General features: G+C 38.8%; 1 protein-coding gene across 5 annotated transcripts in view; it reads left to right on the top strand.

The window, feature by feature from the left end:
* The window catches only part of peak1 (pseudopodium-enriched atypical kinase 1), a 183,917-nt gene that overhangs the window by 84,150 nt on the left and 75,000 nt on the right, over positions 1-24,767 (top strand). For 4 of the 5 annotated variants that reach the window (XM_043680398.2, XM_043680403.2, XM_043680404.2 and 1 more), the window contains one exon: positions 21,257-21,380. The exons of the other annotated variant lie outside the window; for it this stretch is intronic. The gene's annotated coding sequence lies outside the window, so the exon portion shown is untranslated. The remainder of the gene's footprint in view (positions 1-21,256; positions 21,381-24,767) is intronic. 5 annotated transcript variants of the gene reach the window in all.

The following is a 24,767-nucleotide window of genomic DNA, read 5'->3' as shown; positions in this document are numbered from 1 at the left end:
AATCCTATTTAGCCAATTATCGCCTCATCAGTATATTCTCGATCATCAGTAATTTGGTGGAAGATGTCATCAATAGTGCTAGCAGACAGCACTTGTTTAGTAATCGTCTGCTCACCTACGCTCAGTTTGGATTCTGCCAGGGACATTCAGCTCCTGATCCCTCTACAACCTTGGTTCAAACATGGACAAAAGAGCTGAATTCTAAAAGTGAGGTAAGAATGACTGTTCTTGACATCAAGGCCACATTGACCAAGGTGTGTGGCATCAAAGGCTCAATCATTGGTAGAGATGTCCTGGAACTGAGGAGTTCCTCAGGGTAGTGTCCTTGTCCAATCATTTTCAGCTATTTCATTACTGATTTTCCTCCATCATAAGGTCAGAAGTGGGGGTCTTAACTGATGATTGCATAATGTTCAACACATTCATGACTCCTCTAATACAGCAGTGGCCCACATGCAAACGACTTGGACAACAACCATGTTGGTGGGCGGCTCGGTAGCTCAGTGGTCAGCATTCACAGCGCCAGGGATCCGGCTTCAATTCTAGACTCGGGCACCTGTCTGTGTGGAGTTTGCACATTCTCCCTGTGTCTGCTTGGGTTTCCTCCAGGTGCTCCAGTTTCCTCCCACAATCCATGGTGAATTGGTCATGCTAAATTGCCCATAGTGTTCAGGAATGTGTAGGTTAGATGCTTTGATCAGGGGATAATTTTAGGATAATAGGGGGAATGGGTCGGGGTGGGTTACTCTTCAGAGGGTTGGTGTGGACTTGTTGGGCCGAAGGGCCTGTTTCCACATTGTAGGGATTCTATGATTCTATGTTTTGGCTGACAAGTGCAAGTCCGTGGCACACAAGTGCCAGGCATTCACCATTTCCAATAAAGAATCTAACCATTGACCTTTGTCGTCATAGCTGAATTCCACTGTCTACAAGGCACAAGTCAGGATTGTAATGGAATACTGCCCGCTTGCCTGAATGAATGCAACTCCAACAATTTTGAAAAAGCTTGCCGCCGTCTCTATCTGTCCACTTCTTATTTCTCGTTCACTCATTTTTACTGTCATTGTGTGACTCTGAGGTGCCTTGTCCTCGTCTTTACATCTTAAGTCTGTTTTTCCTTCTATTTTCTTTCTATTCCTCTATGCCATTATTTTTGTACATGTCTGCAATAGAGTGAATGGAGAGATGAGTTGATCTCTTTTTGTGTTGCACAAAGAGTCGAGACAAGTGCAGTTCTCAGATGAAAGAAGATTTAGAGAAAGGAAGTAACTAGACCAAAATGTACAGAAAGAAAAGTCGCATTTTAAAAATATGTATTCAGTCCTTATGTTTCCTCATTCATAATAGAGACAGTTTATGTTAAGTTGGCACTGTGATTAGCTTGCCCCTACCAGTGGTGTTGCTGTTGAAGTACTGGTGGTTACATGTTGGTCTGTGGCAGTTCTACTGAGAGTAATTCAGAATTGAGCATTACACATTAAGTACATCATGTCTTTAATTAGGACGGGGGAGTGTGCTGTCAAAAACTAAGTGTTGTGAACCATGCCAATGCATGATATAACACTGGTGACATGACAAATGAGAATTAAGACTTTTTTTGCAGTTATTAAGATGCAAAGTGAGTTTACACCACACTAATTGTATTGTCAATGACTTGAGGTTTGAATCGGAACAAGAAGACATGAGTCCCTTCATAATAAATGCACTTTATTTAAGTTTTGCTTAACATAACTTGGGTGCTATAAATTGTAATGCTAATTAGATATATTTTGTCATTTAGGCTATTTGTAAAATGTGCTTCCTTTAGTGACTCGAAAGTTGTCATGCAAATTAATTTTACTTAATAGGAAGGCTGATAAATTAACTACCCCAGTTGTGGAGGTGCCAGTGTTGGACTGGGGTGCACAAAGTCAGAAGTCACACAACACCAGGTTATAGTCCAACAGGTATATTTGAAATCACAAGCTTTTGGAGTGCTGCCCCTTCATTAGGTGACTTCATCTGATGAAGGGGCTGTGCTCCGAAGGCTTGTGACTTCAAATAAACCTGTTGGACTACAACCTGGCGTTGTGTGACTTTTGAACTTACTCAAGTTGAACATCATTTTTTCATACTGATGATATCAATCAGAAAATGACAGCCATAGTTCATATTTAAATTATACTAAGTTACATACTTAGTCATGTTAATTTTAGATGGCAGACCAGTATGTGGTCATTAAAGTCTCAAGTATAACTTCATGATGTGAAAATAATTTGCAATTACTTTTTTTAAAAATGCATTAGCTTGGAGGGAATGGGCAAAAGATTAGGATTGGGGTGCTTGCTGACCTTTTAAGAGGGATGGTGTTAATAAGGCAAGATTTCAAGCAAAGGAACAAAGTTATACCATCATACATAGCTAATAAAAGGTTGTTCTTTCTGATCTCTTAACATTAAGGTTCCTCTATAGATTTTTCACTCCATTTATAATTTGAGAAAGAAGAGATTAAAATTAATTCAAATAATTACACTTCATGAAAGATATAATTTCATGTACATAAGAACTTCACTAAAGGGGCAAGTGAAAAAGATTTCAATAGTTGACCTATCTTGAAAATCTCTTTGCTATTATTCCTGTGAAGTATGCCAATATAAGATCAAAGAACAAAAAATGCAGAATAATCATGAGGGGCATGGATAGGGTGAATGGCCAAGGTCTTTTTCCTGGGATAACAGAGTCCAAAACTAGAGGACATCGGTTTAAGCCGAGAGAGGAAAGATTTAAAAAGGACCTGAAGGGCAACTTTTTCACACAGAGGGATGGTGCCTGTATGGAATGAGCTGCCAGAGGACATGGTGGAGGTGAATACAGAAGGGTCTGTCTCAGTGCCATATGACTGTAACGCTACATATATTAAAAATATTGTGAAAGGTTCGATCGTTTATCTTTGTGAGAAGGTCCAGAAGATAGCTCCCCTGAAGCAAGTGTATGGTTACACAAAATGAAATGATTAATTGCCAATTTGATGATACTGTGATATCTATTTACATTTGTCAGATGCCAATGTTTGTTATATTTAATGTAGAACCTGGTATCTCTTTGTTTAAATGAGCAGAGCAGTTCATCTTTCATTTTATCCACACAACCTTTTTCATCCATTTTTGAGTTTTTACTTTATATTCTGGTTTCGTAAGCTGTGAAAAATTGTAGCTGCCACCCCATGAATACTGTGAAAAACTGCTAGTTGTGATGCATAGCTTCAAAATTGTCCAGTTATTGATTTACAAAGGGGTCATTGTTGCTGTGTATGGAGAACAGAAATGGGTTAAATACTGATAATTTATCTTGTGGATTTGGATGTAAATCTAGTCAAAACAATTAAATAATATTCCCGAGGAGCTGGAAATATGCTTTGTTGAATAGACTGATATCAAATTAAAACACTGATAACGTTTTTCTTTGTTGCATTTGTCTTCATTGCCTCTGTACCTGATATTGCCCATAGCTATGCTTTGGACAGGAGTTGGGGCATTGCTAAATTAACATGATTTTTAGTTCCCAAGACCATTGGTCAAATACTGTGTCAGCAGTACAAAACATATACTAAGAATTTTGTCAGTTGATTCATAGTTTATGTAGAGTTTCCTGAGAGGATATATCAGTAGTCAACAAGTATGCTGATGCCTACTGTTTAGGATTGTTTTAAATGGACTGCCACTTGGACAAGGAACCATTGAACTGCTTTAATACACCGTAGGTGTGGCTGTAGTGGGGCAGCTTCTGGTTTCTAAGCAGGCCATTGCCAGCACCAACATGAGCTGAACTCACATCATAATGTAAGTGCAACTTACTGTGTTTAAACATTTTAGTGGTACTTCTGGTATGCAACGTATGATTTTGGATCACGCTGCTACAAGTTGGAATGTCAGACATGAGCACCAGTGAGGAGTGTTAAGTATTACTTTGGTATTTTCTTTTGTTGGAGCCACAGTGACTAGAATTTCTTGCTACAGGGAGATTTTCAAAGTAGAGGACCAGGCCCAAGTAAATGAAGGGTGCTGTGTATTCAGGACATATCAGCCAGTAGCTTTTTTGTTTGAAATTGGTACTTGCTCATATTTTTTTTAAATTAGCTGGATTTTACAGCAGCCATATGAATAGATTAATTTCTATTGATTCATTGATATATTAAGGTCAGAAGTAAGGGTGTTCGCCAATGATAGCACAATGTTCAGAACCATCTCTCAGACACTGAAATGTTGCATTTAAAAATGGACTAAGACTTGGACAGTATCCAGGCTTGGGATGACAATTGGCAAGTAACATTCTGATCATACAAATGACCGGCATTGACCATCTCCAATAAGAGACAATATAACCACTACCCCTTGATATTCGATGTGTTGCTATCACTGAATCCCTTGTTATCAACATCCTAGGGGTTACCATTGACTAGAAACTGAACTGAACTCATCATATAAAGATAATGGCTACAAGTGCAGAGTCAGAGGCTTGTAATACTGTGGTGAATAACTTCAAAGTCAGGAGTGTAATTGAATGCTCCACAATTACCTGGATGCAGCTTCAACAATACTCAAGCTTGAAACCATCCAGGACAAAGCAACTTGTTTGATTTGCTCAACATCCACCCATATTCATTCTCTCCACCACAGATGCTCAGTCTACCATCAGTCTACTATTTACAAGTAGCATTGCATAGATTCACCAAAGATTCTTGGACAGTACCTTCCAAACCCATGACTATTTCCAGTTGGAAGGATGTGGGCAGCAGATGCATGGGAACACCACCACCTTCAAATTCTCTTGAGTCACTCACCATCCCGACTTGGAAATATTTCACTGTTCCTTCACTGTCACTAGGTCAAAATCCTGGAATTCCTTCCCTAATGGGCATTTGGAGACTACATGCAGCACATGAACTGCAGCAGTTCATGGAGGCAATGCACCATCATTTCTCAAGGTCAGTTAGGAATGGGCAATAAATACTGGCCATCGTGAGTGAATATTAAAAAATGATGAAAAGTGCCATTATGTAATTTTAACAATTATTGCTGACAATTATTCCTTCATTGTTTTGCTGGGTTGCTGTTTGGAGGGAACTTTTGGATGATATGTGGCCCAATGTTATGGGCAGATTGAAAATGGCAGTTGTCCATTCATGCCTAAAGTCGTTGTGATAGCAGGGATAGTCCATGTTCAATTTGCAGTGGGTCAGTTCACTTATACCAAAGTTTAGTCTTCATGCTAATCAATCCGGAATTAGATCTGACTGAAATGCAAATGTTGATAGTTGGTTGCAGTAATATGCTGGCTCTTCCTACATGCAGCCGTGGAAAAGAATCTTTTTTTGCAATGTGTTCCCAGTTTGGACAGGTCATATTGAAATTTTAAAGTTGCTTTCATACTTCCTAAGTGATTCTCTTTTTGCTTGTAGAAATTTCATGAGTAATCTTGGTGGCAGAAAATAACACCCTCTATGAAGTGGTACTGATTTTTTTTTTGCATGAGGTTTAACCACCAGGCCCAGTAATATTCTTGCCAATTGTCATCCCATCAGATTTATTACTTCAAAATCAATACTTCCTGTTCAACTGCATAGAGGAGCAGTTTGGATTTATTGGTTCAAAGTTCCCACCTTGTCTCTTTAATGGGAATACAGCATGGTCCCATGGGTGTCCTGCTAAAGATGTTGGTTTTGTAACATGATTGCATCAATTGCTGCTCATTTACTAACTGTATAGTGAAGATCCTTCAATTATAAATAAATGTAAGTATATTTAATAACTGGTGTTTTTAAAACAGGATTAGATATATGAATGATCTGTGCGTGAGTCCTCTTTATTTAAAAGCTTGCAGATTTTACAATTTTTGTATAGAAATCTTAAAGCTCTTTGGACAGTTCTGTTGAAAGCATTATTAAAAACTAAAATCAAAATCAAAGTTGTAATGCTCCAAGATTCGGAATTTATTGTTCAAGCGTCACATTATAAACTGAGTAGAAAATTATGATATCATACAGAATAATAGTTGCCAATATCTGTCTCAATATATTTGGTCACGTGTATCAAATATAACTTGGGAAAAACTATTCATCTGTTAGCTCAGCATTTTGGATATTCTACTCTCTTGGATGTTGCATTACATTGCTGGGAGAGCATTTCTGTATTTTCTTTATTTATTCGAAGTGTATTTGGGGCTCTTACGCCTCAGATCAGCCATGATCTCATTGAATGGCAGAACACATTTGAGAGGCTGAATGGCCTACTCCTGTTCCTTTGTTCCAATGTTCCAGTCTCCAGAAAAGAAAGCTGCAGGTAGGGCTTTCAGAAGGCTTGCTTGTTCCTTTTAAAGGTACCAAATTTGTCCAACCAGTTTTGCTGCTGTACAGACTAGGCTCATTATTTTAATACAGCATTTTAAAATCAGAACAGTTCGCAATTGCATCCTTAATCTGCTAGACTGTTGAATGTTAAGGAAACAAACAAATTAGTTCTTTTGATCTAATTGTAAAATTATGCATGGTAGATGTAGATGCCCAAACATGTTTGTTAGTTGCATTTGAAAATAGTCAATATTGCTTTTCGAGCATCGTAAATCCAATTTCTATAAGGATGTTCACAATGGGTAACCTTTGAATCAAATGAATGCTATGCGTTAGTCCAGCAAAAAGACAGTTATTGTACCATTAGGAAGTTGATATCTTGGTATGGGATTTGCAGCCATGCTGTTCTCAAGTCTATTGAGTGACAATAATGGATGGTAAATTATTAATGTCTGTAAAAGAACCCACCTGCTCAAAAGAAGCTTGATACAGCAATGTACAATGAGTGGGTGAGTCAGTATTATACAAATTAATTTTAAGTTTGTCACTGTATTGATGTGGGAACCTTTTAAAGTAGAAGTTAAAACACTCTTTGCATTGTCAGATTGCCATAAAAGTAAGTTTGTGTTTTTAAAAAATTATCAGTGTAGAATTTGAGAATTGTGTGATCACTAGCTTTGCGTCATGAATAAGCCAGCAATCTAAGCCCAGTATCATTCATATGCTGCCGTCCTGAAAATGGAATGAATTTGATACATTTCAAAATTTCTAGACATACTGAAGTCTTTCAAATTTAACACATGCTTTCTTGTATTTTTGTACAAGAGAATTCGTAGTAGAAGCAAATGATAAATGTCAGCTAAAATTGTAAAAATGTTCTTACATTTCTTCAAAACTTAATAAATTCAAGCTTATTGGAGTTTAAATTTGCTGTTCTTCTGCATGCTATAGCAAGTTCTCCCCAAGCAGTTGCAATTACAGATGGTATCAGTGATCATTATCACAACAAAGTTGAAGGTAGTTTTCATTATTGTAGATTTTGACTTGCCATGAAAAGAAAGAATGACTGTACAATTAATGGGCAATTTCGTAGAATACAGATCATCTGTTGAAAGTAATAGTGAATGGACATTATTATTTTTAATTAAAAATTATCTTTAAAAATGTTGAATGATTATCCCATTTGTAATATATTTGTCTGTCAGATTGTTCGAAGCTATGTTGAAATCCTAATTTGTTCATTGCTAATCATTGTCTGTGAAATTGAAACCACAGGGGCAGAGTATGTAAACCTATTTAGTTGTGAAGGTGAATATAGCCCTTGATCATACCAGACTTGCATTTACTTCAAGTGACTGTAACATGGTTGTGCAAACCTCCATTTCCAGTTTTCAGTTAAACTGAAAAATGACTTGATTTTACATTGTATTATCTTCTGATTTGAAGCAGGACAAGAGTGGACAGTGGATGTTACATTGTGAAGTGTTACAAGTAAAATTCCTTTTTTTTCCTGAAATGCTGACGTAATCTCAATATATAACTTCTTTATTTGTACAGTTATGTAGTAGGTCATTTCAAATACATTCTCAGCTCTAACCATCTTCTTCTCCCTCACAATTTATTCAGTAACATCCTTGCTGTTCAATGTCTTTAAACCTATACTTGTGATTACTCACAACCTAAATAACGGTCAAAACTGTTCTAACTAATTAGTATGGGGCTAAACAGTTTTTTCCATTGGCGATCTCTCTGAGCTAGGAGGGCAATTGCCTCCAAGTAAGGAGAGACAGACACTGCAAGAGACAGGAGCGATGTCTGTGAAGGTAAATGAAATGGAAAAAGAAAATAGAAAAGAAACAGTATGAAAATGCAAATCCACGTCCCATATCAGCAGTCAGTCATTTATCCGTCTGTGCCAGTCTGTAGTTAATGAGGGGTTATGAGCCACCTTGCATTTTCTTCTTGATATCTCATCAGAAAGCAAATAGTTCTTTGTCAATGTTCAAATGTGATGTACGCAAATCATTGCCAGAAGCCTACTTTTTTTTTTGCAGAATCATGTGCATGCCACATGTTATCATATAAAAATTGAATTTCAAGCTCTAAACATTCAGCCACAAAGTAGGGGATCAACCTTTTACACAAACAATATTTTTGGGTAAGTTGAAATCTACCCTTGCCAATTTCTTTTTCCAGTTCCCTTAGCTTCGCTGACTTCACCCCTATCTCTTGCAGTCTCTGACTCTCCTTCCACAGCAAAAGTGAGGACTGCAGATGGCGGAGATTAGAGTCGAGAGTGTGGTGCTGGAAAAGCACAGCAGGTCAAGCAGCATCCGAGGAGCAGAAGAGTCGACATTTTGGGCAAACGCCAGGTTATAGTCCAACAGGTATATTTGGAAGCAACTGTTGGATTTTTGATGAAGAGCTTTTGTCCGAAACGTTGACTGTCCTGCTCCTCGATGCTGCTTGACCTGCTGTGCTTTTCCAGCACCACACTCTCAACTCTCCATACACAGCTGCCATATTAAAGACTGCCAATAAACTGAGCCAAGCATGTTTGTTAAATTTGTATAAATAAAAAATCTTCTTTGAAAAAGACATGAATTTCTGTATACTAGGTCAGTTTTATAAAATCATCAAAAACAAGAGGCAGTTATAAAACTTTATTAAATGTAGCTCTGCATTTTCATCATGCAGAAAAGTTTACTACTTGGTAGCAGAATTGCACTGACCCTGTTTTAAAATCGATGAAAACCACTTTCTTCCTTTTCTTCAGAACCAAATAACTCATCCTAACCTGCTTCTTGAACAGCAGCATCATATGTATCATTAATATCATCATTAGCATTCACGTTATCATCAGTCACATCATTCCTCAACTAAGTATCTGTGACACCAAATAACATTGAATACCCCATATTTCATTAATTATTTGATGACTGTCTTTGTCTTTGTTGTGTTATATTGCCAGGCCTCTACAACCCACTAATACAGGATTGCTCATGTTGAAGCATATAACCTATCTCCCTTAGTAAATGTCTTCTCTCCTCTGATCATCTGGTCATTCCATATTTTTCTCATGTTGTCCTTGAAGGACTTGTTCAGAGAGACAGCCAGTGGTTGAATGAACAGAGCTGATTTGACTACCTGGGACCATTGGGAATATCACTATTTTGCAGTCTAACTTCAGTAGCATCTGGATGAGAAGACTTTTTCTTAAGTGATCTTCCTGTTCAGATACTCCAAATTTCCCTCAGCCACATCTTCAAGCAACCTTTATCTATTCATCCTTCATTGTGAACATAAATAATTGCTTATTTGGGAAGGCATTTCTCGTGAATATCACTACTGACTTAGGTTTTGTCCTGTTGGATACTGTGGTGATTCCAGCTGATGATAATATTGCAAAGTCATATCCCAGAAGGAAACCCGGCTTGTTAGGTCATAATTTTAATTTTTGCAGTTGGCTATTATGGTGATTAGTCACTGAAACATATTCAAACATGGCTGCAGATATTAGATTAGATTAGATTACATTACATTACAGTGTGGAAACCGGCCTTTCGGCCCAACAAGTCCACACCGACCCGCCGAAGCGCAACCCACTCATACCCCTACATTTACCCCTTACCTAACACTACGGGCAAGTTAGCATGGCCAATTCACCTGACCTGCACATCTTTGGACTGTGGGAGGAAACCGGAGCACCTGGAGGAAACCCATATTCTTTAACAATAGAACATAATTTTATTGCACAAAGGAAAATAAAACTATGTATCTGAGATAGCTATAAACCTTGGTACAAGCAGCAGAGTTTCAATCTATTACCCAACACTGTTCTTTTACAGATATTCAATTCCAGAAAGATATCACTCCTATCTCCTATTAACCAGCTTCTTGTAGTTTCTTGCCTTAAACTGTGGAGACAGTTTTAATTCCTTTCCAAGTCCATTGGAATAAATCTTTCATGATTCTGTTGGTCCAATCTTTTTCTATTCTAACAACTTGAAGATTTCTATGCAAACTGTCTTGGCTTTGAAGCTCCATAAGCTAAAACTCTTGGCTAGCCGGACTAGTTCTCCTGAACTAAAAGCTTGATTCTCCTACCATTCTCTTTCCTTAACTGACTCCTGGAATTTCTGGACTGGGATCTTAAATCTTCAGTTCTAAAGTAATGATTTATGCTCTATTGTAAACTCCAGCTAAAGAAATATTCCATCTATCAACATGACAGCAGTTCTGCCAGGCACTTGAGTGCAGTCACATGCTTTCTTAGAATTGACAGACTTGGGTAACTCTTTCAAGTGAATGTCTAATCTGTTTAAAAGAAAGATACCTCACAGAACCAGGGATGTGTAGGTTAGATGCATCATATAGGAGTAAATGCAGAGTAATAGGGTAGGGGAATGGGTTTAGGTGGGTTACTCTTTGGATGTTCAGTGAGGACTTGTTGGGCTGAAGGGCCTGTTCCAACACTGTCGGAATTCTGATTCTGAACTGACTTGCATCCATCTGCCTTTATTTCAAAATCACGTTTTGTCACAACATATGCAATAGCACAATGTTAGCATTCATTTTGACAGGGTTAGAATACAAGACAGGGGTGTACTACTGAGGCTGTATAAGGCTCTGGTCAGACTGCATTTAGAATATTGTGAGCAGGTGTGATCTCCCTATCTAAGGAAAGATGTGCTGGCCTTGGAGAGGTTCAGAAGAGGTTTACAAGAATGAGCTGACAATAAAGGGCTTGTCAAACGAGTAGTCGTTGAGGACTCTGTGTCTGTATTCTCTGAATTTAGAAGAATGAGGGGAAATCTGACTGAAACTCACAGAATACTGAGAGGCCTGGGTAGAGTGGATGTGAAGATGTTTCCACTAGAGAGACTCTGACCTGAGGGCACAGCCTCAGTATGAAGGGATGACCCCTTAGAACTGAAAAGAAGAGGAATTCCTTCAGCCAGAGGATGGTGAATCTGTGAACCTCCTTGCCACAAAGGCTGTGGAGGCCAAGTCGTTAAGTGTCTTTAAGACAGAGATAGAAAAGTTCTTGATGAGTAAGAGGATCAAAGATTGCAGGGAGAAGGCTGGAGAATTTGGCTGGGAATCATTAGTCATGATTGAATAGCAGAGTAGACTCATTGGGCCAATTGGCCCAATTCTGCACCTATATCCACTGAAATATGATAAGCCTGTCGTCAAGTTTTTTTTGGGGGGCCTCTGAAATCTTGGTCTGCTGGCATAGTGCAAAACTGATTCTGTTCAAAAACTTGATGCACTATCCAGAGTTGCTTTGAAATCTGCACCGCCTAATTTACTTTTGACTTGGATCTAGATTCGCAGTTTCTTGGTGAATTAGCGTACATTTTGTTGATATTCGTTGACTTATTTTGCACCTTCATCTTTTGATTGTGGCCACATGCTAACTTTCCTCTGTGCATTTATTTTGGGGATTTCCTTAATTATGTAGAGTTTCCTCCAAGCTCTAATTTTCTTTTCTGATTTCTTATGAATTCTGTAGCTGCTACACAATTATTTGTCTGCTCTGCAATTTCAACAGCTGTAAGTTTGAAGAGAGTTCATGTATTTACCATTTCTTCTTGACACTGGTAATAATAAACTGCAGGATTTGTAGCACACATGAGTGAGGTGGTAGCCTTCTCATCATGTTAAAATGCTTGAACCCAAAGAGTTGAGCAGTGTTGCTCTGAGTCAATTTAAATAGATTGAGTAGCAGAGTGAGTTTGATTTCAGTGGCAAATGAATAGTATGAAGAATTTGGATTTTCTTGGCTAAATATTGGGGGGTCTTTTTTTTTATGTAAGACTAACTGTTACTCTAGTATTTATGATATAATATTTAAATACATACAAGTACGCATGGTGGCTCAGTGGTTAGCACTGCTGCCTCACAGCAACAGGGACTCAGGTTCGATTCCTGCCTTGGGTGACTGTCTGTGTGGAGTTTGCACATTCTCCCCGTGTCTGCATGGGTTTCCTCCGGGTGATGTGCAGGTCAGGTGAATTGGCCATGCTAAATTGTCCATATTGTCTAGCTGGATTAGTCTGTGTAAATATAGGGTAGGAGAATGGGTCTGGGTGGGTTACTCTTCGGAGGATCGGTGTGGACTTGTTGGGCCAAATGGTCTGTTTCCATACTGTGGTAATCTATTAACTTACTTACTTTAAAAATGATTGAAACTTGTAGAGATGATGTATGAAGGATAACTTGCCCATTTGTATTTTAGGTTAATGTGCTTCATTATTCTATAAAATTAGCCATGTTCTCCAAATATTGAGTCTGGGATGAGGAAATAATAAAATCTGTTTAATTTTAATGCACCCATGAACCATTTGCTATTTAACACAAAGTGTGCCATTCATAATATGTTGAACGCATTATTGACCTCTAATTATATCTCCTGCTGCTGATCTTAAAATTAAGATTCAAACATCATCTAGATTGTTAAGCAAAAATTGTTGAATCACATTAGTTTAAGATTTTGCAGAAATATTGTTCTCAAATGGGATTTCTGAACTGGTTTGAAGCATAATGAGGTGGGTCAAGTGGAGAGGTTTCCTGAGGTGTAAAGGGCCCTATTATGCATAATCTTTGCTGTTTATCAATCCTGAAAGTAAATTATCGAATGTTGTGAGGGTGGCTGAGTGCTGAAATGGGATGTTTAGAAGGCCTACCTCAGTTATCTAGGACTATGGCCCAGTTGCTGAAAGTAATTAGGCTGTCTAGCACTCAGCCCTCTCATGATGGGTTTTGTGTGTCCTATTTCCCTTTTGTATTCCATTGACAGGACAACTGTTAGCTGCTATGGCCCTGTTGTTTAAAACTTGCTTCCTAAACTTCTTCACTATCCATTTACCTCTCTAAGGAACCTTTTTCTTTTGACTCAGATCTCTCTCCATATGTCCATTACCCCAACTTAATTCCATGTATTGGCATAAATATAAATACAATATGATATGGTTGGTATGTCGCTAGTGTAGGTGTTTATAAAAATGAGTGGGACACTGCCCTGTGGGAGACCATTTAAATATCGTCCTTCTCTTGATTGGAAATATCAGCAGCATCAAGTATAGTTGGCACAGCTGAGACCGTTTGTACACCAGTCCATATCACTACAAGTATTGTCAGCTGATGACAGGTTTATGAAAGTGGCTGTAGCCTTGAACTTATGATGAAAGCCTTGAGAGCTTCTTCACAGCTCGTGATGAAAAACCACCATCAGTTGTAGGGCTAATTCTTAAAACGAATGAGCTGCTGTCGGAGTTTCTGGATTGTGCAAAGCAGTGAACTGGAGCCTACTATTCTCAGGGTTGTTTATTTGTTGTTGTTTATTTTGACTTGATTATTACCTTTGCCTTGTGTTAGATTAGGACAAAGTGACCATTTCCCATCGCAGTTGATCAGTGTGCCAGTAGCCATTGTTTTACCAGTGCACCAAGATGGGAGACTATTTGCTTTGCCCTTGTTTGTGTTTGCCAGACCAGCATCTAGTTCAACAAGATTTAAGTCATCTGACAGAGGGGAAGGCTCTCTGCAATACATACCAATATCTTTCTAGGATATGGAAGCCATGTTAACCTCTGATTTGTCAAACGTGATTACATGTGGAAACAGCAACCATACCCAGCTAATCCATAATCTCAGCATTCTGCTTTGAAAATGACAAAATACTGCACTCAATGTGCAAAATGTCCCCAACCAGTGGAAAAAACATACTCCTGACTCTGACTGTGGAAGCCCTGACCAAATGACATAGCACATGATAACATCTTTAAAGTACTTATGGCACAGTGGTAGTGTCCCTGCCTCTGAACCAGGCTGTCTAGGTTCAACTCCTATCAGCTTGAGAGGTGTGTTGTGTCATATCAGAATTGATTGATTGATTGATTGACAGACAGACAGACAGATATATATATATATCCCCATGGTAACAGCTTGCCCCAATCCCAGCCTTGTGTGTGGACATCCTTGGGGCGCTGGACTAATTGGGGAAGTTGATGTTAAACTATGGCTGACAGCTTCCATTCCTAAAGCCGTATCAAAGAAGAAAACAACCTCCCATTTGAGAAGAATTTTCAGGATTTTCAACATTCTCAGTAGATAGCCTGCAGTGAGAATGGATTTATGACCAATATGTATTTTACATGTTTGATGGGATGGCTGTAACCACTTCAATAAGGATATTCTTTCATGTGAACAAATCATTATTCAAAAACTGAAAACAACAAATGCTGGAGATCACAGCAGGTCAGACAGCATCCATGGAGAAAGAGCAAGCTAATGTTTCGAGTCTCGATGACTCTTCATCAGAGCTCTCTCCGTGGATGCTGCCTGACCCGCTGTGATCTCCAGTATTCGTTGTTTTCAGCACAGGTCCCAACACCTGCAGTAATTTGCTCCCTCGTTTTTCAAAAATACTGGTGCTACACCAGTAAAATCCATTTCCCATCAAGGCCAGCATCATGTCAGGCAATTAAGTGAGGGCAAGTAGAATCACAGATGGTTAGGGGAAGAATACCTTGAATCAATTCCTTGCGTGAAATATGCCTTCAACTGAATGATTTTGGTGGGGTATAATTCCTGAGTCATGGAGGTCTGCAATCCACCATGCCTTTTCCAGTCTCGTACTTTGCTGTTTTGTTTCAATACTCATTTTTACCTTGCTTAGTCATTGTTGCCCTTCACCTTATCATATCCTTTTCATGTTTCTACTTTTCCATCAAGCCCCAGAGCTCTGCTCTTGGTTAGAATTAGCATCTTCCAGTTCTGACGAGTGACTAGAAAGATAAATTCTGTTTTTATACATGTGATATCTAACTAGGCTGCCTTTGAGTAGAATTTTCTGTTTTTATTTCAGCATATAATATGTGATTTCCTGTGTTAATTTCATTCATAATTAGGTATTCATAGCGCAGATTTTCAATGTTACACTATAATCTTCAGAGCAATTTTCAGCTATTGTTCAACACAATTGATTGAGGTGAAAAGGTTAAAATGAACTATTTATATTAGGAATTGTGATTAATGAATGAGATGCGGCATATCTGGATAATTAAGTTCTACTGTTAATTTGTGATCTTTGGAACGTTACTTAGGGAACTGTTGATGTTGGAACTTTGTGAAATTGCTGGATGTTTTTATATGTGGGCTGTGAACTTGGAGTGGTTTTATCCATAGCTTGTATCAAGTGAAAGGGTTGTTATAGGTTTTCAACAAAAAAAGGATGTGCTTTGCTACATGAACTATCAAGCAGAGTTCAGTTTTCACTTGCTTTCTATGTTGAATTATTGCTTAGTTTCCCTGAACTGCCTGTCTCCTACTTGACGATAATACCTCATTTCAAACTAACTCCACTGAATTCCTGATGGAAAACTGTATTTCCCCTTTACTAGCAGCATTAAAAAGAAGAAATAATTTGATTTTATAGAACAGCACACCCATTGTAAGTTAATGAATTATTTCTGATGTAGCCAAAAGCCCGCAATAATTTGGAAGCTAAGAATGAAATGACTGTTAACTTAAGCTTTATTTTGGATGCTGGTTGAGGGAATAGTGCTGAGAAATAAACTGAAAGAACTCTCTGTCCTTCAAATATTGCTGCGAGATCGATGGTATCCAATTGAAACAACAGAACAAAGAAGAAGCCTCCATTTAATTGTTCTGCTTAATACTGCAGCATTCTTCAGCTTAGAATGTGTCTTTACATTTTGAAATGGTATTTGAACCACTAACCAAACCTGATCTTAGATTAGTTTGCGTCTTATTCTAGAGTATTGTTGGATTTGTCTCCACGAGTATCTATCTGACTCTTACTCGTACTTATCACAGAAAAAATTTGGCTAATTTCAGTATATCGCGCTAATTGTGGTGTTAATGATAGCTTGCCACCTTAGATGTACTTTAATGAGTTCAAAAGCTCTAGCATCACACATTTTAGTGCTGCAGTGCACAGGAGTGCTTTGGCTTGTTTTAAAGTTTTTTGCTATGTTAAATGTTATGTTTAAAACTCTACTGCACTAAAGTTGTTTAAATTTGTGTCAACAATTTAGTAATATTTTTGTAGACTGGCATTATTCAGTTTAATTTAAGGTGTCATCAAGTGATGTCATGATGCACCAAAGATTGGGACAGGGGAATATGTATAGGATGGATGCCTAACTTCAGCATTATGAATATACTGTTTTTATTAAGCACATTAGACCAGCTTTAGTCACCAAAATCTGAAAGAAAATCCTTTCATTTAGCTGCACAATCTTAACAAATTTCATCAGTTTTATTCTCAGTGCTTAATATTGTTTGGCTATGGGAACCAGTAATAATACAATATCAAAGCTGTTGCCTCAGTTTTAAAAAGTTTTTTTTTTGCCTGATGAATATATTTGATTCATAAATTTACATTACATAACAGTTTAAATTTGACATTACATGGAGTGCAGTTTCAGCATTAGCATGCTTCTTACTTTTTGTGTACTAGTTTTCTTCTCACGTTCAGCCCACAGTGCTGGCCAGAAGTAATATGAAGGAGGGGAGCCAAATATGCAACTCTCATTCTGTCTATACACAGCCTTTCAATAGGCAAATCCTGTACAGTACATCCTTGGGCTGACACAACTGTGTCCCTCACAGCCTTGGGCTAAAGCTTCAAAGGAACTGAGGTTTTGTCCCCACACATGCAGCGTGCAAGTACACCACCGACATTGGTGTACACCACAGTCCACACTCTGATGCTCAAGAAACAAGCTCCCAGAAATGGATCAGTAAACTACATTTTGGGAGATCAAACCATTGTGAGCTCTGAGGTGGATTTGCTCTCCAAAGATATGGTGTATTTGGTACTTATCACTATTGTACTGCAATATTTTACATTGATGTGTACTCAGTGAATCACTTTACACCTGTCTTTGCTTTGGAGTTCATGTATAGCCCTGTTTCAATACAGTAATGAGTTCCAAAGTGGTTTGCACAGCAGAAGTGCAATGTATTGGCATGCAAATCTACCGGGTACTCGAGTACGCTTTGAGATGCCTGAGGAAGTTAGGCCCTGTAAATTCTACCTTTCCTGATACAGCTTTTTATTGAAAATTTTTTCTGTTTATATATTTACCGTATAATCGTATACAAAATTCGTAATTATAAATCAATATAGAAAAACATCTATCTAAACATTACAGGACAGAAAATTAATGCTGATTCTGAAAGCTAAGACCTACTCACGAGATAAAGCAGTGACCTATTCATTTGTAATCAGTCTTCAAGCACCTTGCCGACGTCTGTGTTGCCAGTGCAATCTCTACTGAATATGTTTTTGACCAGTTGGAGATCTTCGATTCAATAGTCTATATTTCCCATTCCTTTTGAAAAAAAATCCATTATTTTCAGTTTTTCCTTACTATCCTGACCAGTTTCTAGTGCTCTGTTCGTGATGGCAACTGAATTCAGTGAAATATGAGAAGTGAAATACCTGGCATTTCAGATTTTCCACATCCACCTCAGAATGTACTAATATTCTCCTTTTCTTAAAAAAAAATTCAGAAGGTCTTTCTGAGCTCAGGAATTTGCAATGTTGGTATCAGTGGATATGGATTTGTACCCTTTACCCTCTCTCTCATCTGCAATTTTTCTTGATGATAACTAATAATGTGGGCAGAGTAGTTAGCACTGCTGCCTCACAGCGCCAGAGATTCGGGTTCAATTCCCACCTCAGGCGACTGACTGTGTGGAGTTTGCACATTCTCCTTGTGTCTGCGTGAGTTTCCTCCGGGTGCTCCGGTTTCCTCCCACAGTCAAAAAATGTGCAGGTTAGGTGAATTGGCCATGCTAAATTGCCCGTAGTGTTAGGTGCAGGGGTAAATGTAGGGGAATGGGCCTGGGTGGGTGCGCTTCGGCGGGTCGGTGTGGACTTGTTGGGCCGAAGGGCCTGTTTCCACACTGTAAGTAATCTAATCTAAGACCGCTTCAAACAAAATGCAAGATTTTAAGATAAAGTTTAATTTTCAAAATTAAGAGCAAAGTCTTTGGAAGCTACGTTAAGACTACCATAATTGAGTTAAATCCTTAAAACTCCAAATCACTTCATTTAAAAAATGTCTATACTGTTGCACTGCTGCATTTATCATTTTGAGATACTTGCAATTTGGGTGGCGAAGAACACAACTTGTGTTTTTATTGAAGGAAGCAGATGTAATGAAGTTCTCAATCCCCACTTGTATTGAAGGCTCAGCCCAAACATCAAATCAGCAATAATAGATTGGTTTATGTGCAAATGCCTTCACATGCATCCAAACCACATACCAATCCTAACTTGAAACTGTGTCTCTGTTTCTTCAGTGTCGTTAGTTTAAGATCCCATAACTCCTTTCTTCATAGAACTATGGGTGTACATACAAGAGATCAGTCAAGATGACTGCTCACAACTACCTTCTCAAGGGCAGTTAGGGACAAACAGTAAGTACTGTCCTTGCCAGCAGCGCCCACATTCTGTTAACAGATTTTGGAAGATTGGAAAAGTGACCTCGCTGTCTGTAATCTTATGTTTTGCATTGGTGAATTAAACCAAATCTAAAGTTGAATACAGTAACTTCCCTTGCCTTTCAAATGTCATTTTTTGGAAGCAAGGTCAAACATTCTGTAATGCAAGCTATTATGGACTATGCTTTTCAAACTCTTGAGGCTAGCTGGAGGAGAGCAGGGACAGGGAGGTGGTGGTTAAGTGGATAGGTTAGGTGAGGTGGCTGGAATGGCTGAATAGTTCAAATAGGTATTTAGTGTTGTTGGGAATGTAGTTGGGGTGGTACAGAGGTAATCTGGTCAGGGGTGGGCAATTGGATCTTGCCATGGAAGTTGGGGGGTACATAAGGATGGGATAGGAGAGTAGTCCATGTGAATTCCTGGGATGCCTTTTTGGAGTTTAGAAAATCAGTAGATACCAATTTGGTGTTCAGTTTAAAGGACTCAGCTGAATTATGATGGCTTTACTCTGGTTTACATGCCAATTACTTTACTTTTAAAAGGAATTTTTGTTGAACATTACTTGGGCAATCATTCAAGTAAGTTCTCTGGAATTGTCTGAAGTCTCCAACTCTAAATTAGATTAGATCAAACATCCTGGCAATTCCTATAGAGGGGAGTACCATCTGGACTTTCACAGGATCAAGACAATTGTCTTTGGTTGTACATACTTTGATGGTTGGGAGACAAAGATTTGGTTAAGTGTGCCCCAAGCTGATCCTGTTTCGTGCTGTCTCCTGCCATCATATGGCCTTCCAGCTTCTTAGTATACCTTTTGTGTCTGTGTCTTCCATCACCCCTTCCTGATGATATCAAACCCTGTTCCAGTATGTTTTTCTAACCATCTTACTGTGTTTCCTTTGGTTAAAAAGATAAAGATTTGATTTCAGTCTCAAAATAACGGATGCTGAATCAGTATTTTCACAAAAGTAAAATAACCATTCAATTCTGAAAAAGTACGCTTGTAAGCTCTGAGGGCAAATAATAAAGGAGCAATTTGACTTTCTCAGTTGGCCCAGGTCAATTACCTTGTATTGGATAACACCCCAGTTGTTATGAAAGCATATTTGCTTAATCTCACTGAATAAGTTATTACTTGATAATGTGTTGGGATGTTTGTTGGGCTGCTCTTTTACTTAACGATTTGCAACACTGTCACAGATATTTTTAAATCAACCTGTTCAGACATGGTATGATGAATATCAGAGCAGGTAAATCTTGAAGCTGGTACTCCTTGCTCAGAGGTAGGGATACTACCACTGTACCTCAAGAGCCTCCTCTAAACATTATTATGTAATGCATAATACACATTAATAATGTGTAAAGTAATATTCATCATATCAATCTAATAACATAACTTCATGTTAGCTGGGGTTTTGACCAAACCAGATTAACTGCAGATGACACTATTGTTAATTGAGAAGCCATGCCAAATCTATCTTTAAAACATTACTTTGGTACAAGATATTGTTCTTCTGCAAAAGTTGAAAAATTAAAGATACTTTCTTTTTAATACATTTTGCAAAAAACGATATGTAATGGCTATACTTGATTTGAAATCTAACGTGCCCCTGCCTTCAGTTCTACAGTTCCTTATGTACTTAAATGAAGGAAATAAAATTCCTTCAATAGTAATTTTCTGTAAAGGCATGATTGCTTAATGCAAGGGAATTGTCTAAAAAATATGAACTAGTTAGCTAAGTTAGCCATCAGTAATTGAATTCTGTAAGAGAAATGTACTTGGAAATAAAATATCTTTAAATCCGATTAAGTTACAAAATTTTTGCAAGTTTTTTTTGCATGGAAACCTAGCTATTTTCAGGATAATTGCTTGAAGTAATTGTGATGATTGCACCATATGGTGTCAATAGGCGATATATGTTGAAAGCTAGTCTAGTTACATTCGTCACTGTTCATCAGGAACTGTTTCGTCAGTTTAACTGAGCTGAAAATGCTTACCCCCTTCCCCATTTTTTTTGTGCAAGTGTGAAACAATTGCTTTTATTAAAAAAAGAGCCATACTAGATTACAAAAATTGCACCCTTCTTAAATTTGATAATGGCCCAAACTTGAAATGATGAAATTCGCTTTTATCTTTGGTTTTTTTGGCGTGTGGTGCTATTGCAGAATTCAAATATCTGTCAGCCTGCACTATAAAAACAACACAAATTTGCCAGGGTATTGAAATCAGGAATGGGAGGAAAGGGATTCAGGCACATCATTCCTTAACAGACAAGAGGCCACACACAGGGCTGCAAGGAACTTGTTCCAGCTAATTTGCAGTAAGTGTTGTATTAGAAATTCTCCTGCGCAGTTGGCGATTTTAACATCAGCATTCTGTGTTTAGTTAAAAAAAAATGATTTAACTATTGGCATCTTAAGTGAGTAACAATTGTTGTTTCCTAGCACCAGAAAAGAAGGCATTGAAAAGAGAAAAGGATCTCTGGGGGAAAACAGCGTTTTGTGAAGCAGAGAGAAGCTTCTCCTGAACCCTTTTGGAAATTGTAATGGATGAAATCTGAACAGACTTGTAAGTGGGGTTTTCATTTCATTGTACGTTTAGCATGCTGAAATTTTCACAGCCAGCAATGCAGTATTAATAACAAATTGTACAATTCGAAATGTTTAGGAATGAGTCAGTACCAGGCATAGAAATTTATTTTAATGCATGTATAAATCAATTTTTGACATTTAACTGCTTAAACTCTGAAATTATTGCTGTAGCACTGTGATTTACTGCTGGAAGAAAATAACAGAGCAAAGTAGTTTCTTTGAGAAATATTGGAGACATGCAAGACAATTTCCTGGAAATTGCTGATAAATCCAACTGAGGTTTCAAACTTCATAGAATACCTACAGTAATTTAAAATGGAAAATGCTGGAAGCACGCAGCTAATTACACACTATCTTGAGTACACCCCCCTTCATAACTGAAATGCAAGACAATATGTTTGCTCCAAATCTGTTGTATAATATGTTGCACTATGAAGGCTTTCACTGATCTAAGCAGAGAATTGTGATGATTCTTCAAAAGGCTTAAAAAAAACAAATATATCCATTGATATAGCATCTCGAAATGACCAAACTGAGGAGCATTGATTAGTAGAGTATCCTGGACTGGACAAACCTGTTTTTTGATGGGAACGTCACACAAGTTCAGAGGATCAGGTTGTACAGGGAGTATTAAAAGAGGATAAATATTCTTCACAATGGACATTAAAATTTATGAAATTGATATTATGTTCTCTGAAAAAGTAATAGCTTGTATTTTGTAAGGTTCTTTTAAGGGCTTGAATGTTTGAAGTTCTCCAAGATGACGTATTTTGTTGGGAACCACTGGTCCAATTATTTCTAATGTAAGGTATCATAATGGCTTTGAGTGAGTAATGCTATTAGATTAGATTAGATTAGATTAGATTAGATTACTTACAGTGTGGAAACAGGCCCTTCGGCCTAACAAGTCCACACCGCCCCGCCGAAGCGCAACCCACCCATACCCCTACATTTACGCCTTACCTAACACTACGGACAATTTAGCATGACCAATTCACCTGACCTGCACATCTTTGGACTGTGGGAGGAAACTGGTGCACCCGGAGGAAACCCACGCAAACACGGGGAGAACGTGCAAACTCCACACAGTCAGTCGCCTGAGGCGGGAACTGAACCTGGGTCTCCGGCGCTGTGAGGCAGCAGTGCTAACCACTGATAGATAGACAAAAGATGCACCAATGGTGTGACTAATCGCAATTTTACATATGAGACAGATCACTATGTACAGAAAAAAATACTTGAGGCTAATGAAGTTGTAATTTAAGGGATTAATGTTCAATGCCATAAAGCATTAGAGCAATTTTTACAGATTTCCGCCTTTACAGACAAGATGAGTAGTGCACAGTTTCAACAAGCTTTGGCAAATAGAATTAAAGAGAATCCGAAGGGTTTTTATGAATATATTAAGGACAAAATGGTAACTAGAGAGAGAATAGGGCCTCAAAGATCAGCAAGGAGCCACAGAAAATGGGGGGAGATACTAAATGAATATTTTGCATCAGTATTTACTGTGGAAAAGGATATGGAAGATATAGACTGTATAGATGGTGACATCTTGCAGAATGTCCAGATTACAGAGGAGGAAGTGCTGGATGTCTTGAAACGGTTAAAGGTGAATAAATCCCCAAGACCTGATCAGGTGTACCCGAGAACTCTGTGGGAAGCTTGAGAAGTGATTGCTGGGCCTCTTGCTGAGATATTTATATCATCGATAGTCACAGGTGAGGTGCCGGAAGACTGGAGGTTGGCAAACATGGTGCCACTGTTTAAGAAGGGCGGTAAAGACAAGCCAGGGATCTATAGACTGGTGAGCCTGACCTCGGTGGTGGGCAAGTTGTTGGAGGGAATCCTGAGGGACAGGACGTACGTGTAATTGGAAAGACAAGGACTGATTAGGGATAGTCAACATGGCTTTGTGTGTGGGAAATCATGTATCACAAACTTGATTGAGTTTTTTGAAGAAGTAACAAAGAAGATTGATGAGGGCAGAGCAATAGATGTGATCTATATGGACTTCAGTAAGGTGTTCGACAAGGTTCCCCATGGGAGACTGATTTGCAAGGTTAGATCTCATGGAATACAGGGAGAACTAGCCATTTGGATACAGAACTGGCTCAAAAGTAGAATACAGAGGGTGGTGGTGGTGGAGGGTTGCTTTTCAGACTGGAGGCCTGTGACCAGTGGAGTGCCACAAGGATCGGTGCTGGGCCCTCTAAATGATTTGGATGTGAGCATATGAGGTAGAGTTAGTAAGTTTGCAGATGACACCAAAATTGGAGGTGTAGTGGACAGCGAAGAATTACCTCAGATTACAACAGGATCTGAACAAGATGGGCCAATGGGCTGAGGAATGGCAGATGGAGTTTAATTCAGATCAATGCGAGGTGCTGCATTTTGGGAAAGCAAATCAGAGCAGGACGTACACACTTAATGGTAAGGGAGTGTTGCTGAACAAAGAGACCTTGGAGTGCAGGTTCAGAGTTCCTTGAAAGTGGAGTCGCAGGTAGATAGTGAAGAAGGCGTTTGGTATGCTTTCCTTTATTGGTCAGAGTATTGAGTACAGGAGTTGGGAAGTCATGTTGCGGCTGTACAGGACATTGATTAGATTAGATTACTTAGTGTGGAAACAGGCCCTTCGGCCCAACAAGTCCACACCGACCTTACACTGAAAGACTGGAGTGACTGGGCTTGTATACCCTTGGGTTTAGAAGACTGAGAGGCGATATGATTGAGACATATAAGATTATTAAAGGATTGGACACTCTGGAGGCAGGAAACATGTTTCCGCTGATGGGTGAGTGCCGAACCAGAGGACACAGCTTAAAAATACGGGGAGACCATTTAGGACAGAGATGAGGAGAAACTTCTTCACCCAGAGAGTGGTGGTTGTGTGGAATGCTCTGCCCCAGAGGGCAGTGGAGGCCCAGTCTCTGGATTCCTTTAAGAAAGAGTTGGATAGGGCTCTCAAGGATTGTGGAATCAAGGGTTATGGAGATAAGGCAGGAACAGGATACTGATTAAGGATGATCAGCCATGAATATATTGAATGGTGGTGTAGGCTCGAAGGGCAGAATGGTCTACTCCTGCACCTATTGTCTATTGACCTGCTGAAGCGCAACTAACCCAGACCCATTCCCCTACATTTAGCCCTTCGCCTAACACTACGGGCAATTTAGCATGGCCAATTCACCTAACCTGCACATTTTTGGACTGTGGGAGGAAACTGGAGCACCCGGAGGAAACCCATGCAGACCCGGGGAGAATGTGCAAACTCCACACAGTCAGCTGCCTGAGGCGGGAATTGAACCCGGGTCTCTGGTGCTGTGAGGTAGGAGAGCTAACCACTGTGCCACCTGTTGGAATA

This window comes from Chiloscyllium plagiosum, unplaced genomic scaffold (genome assembly GCF_037043375.1).
Source record: "Chiloscyllium plagiosum isolate Xiang-an unplaced genomic scaffold, Cpla_swu_hap1 HiC_scaffold_42, whole genome shotgun sequence".
NCBI lineage: Eukaryota > Metazoa > Chordata > Chondrichthyes > Orectolobiformes > Hemiscylliidae > Chiloscyllium > Chiloscyllium plagiosum.
The sequence above is the reverse complement of the archived record's forward strand: the minus strand, read 5'-3'. Positions and strand labels throughout refer to the sequence as shown.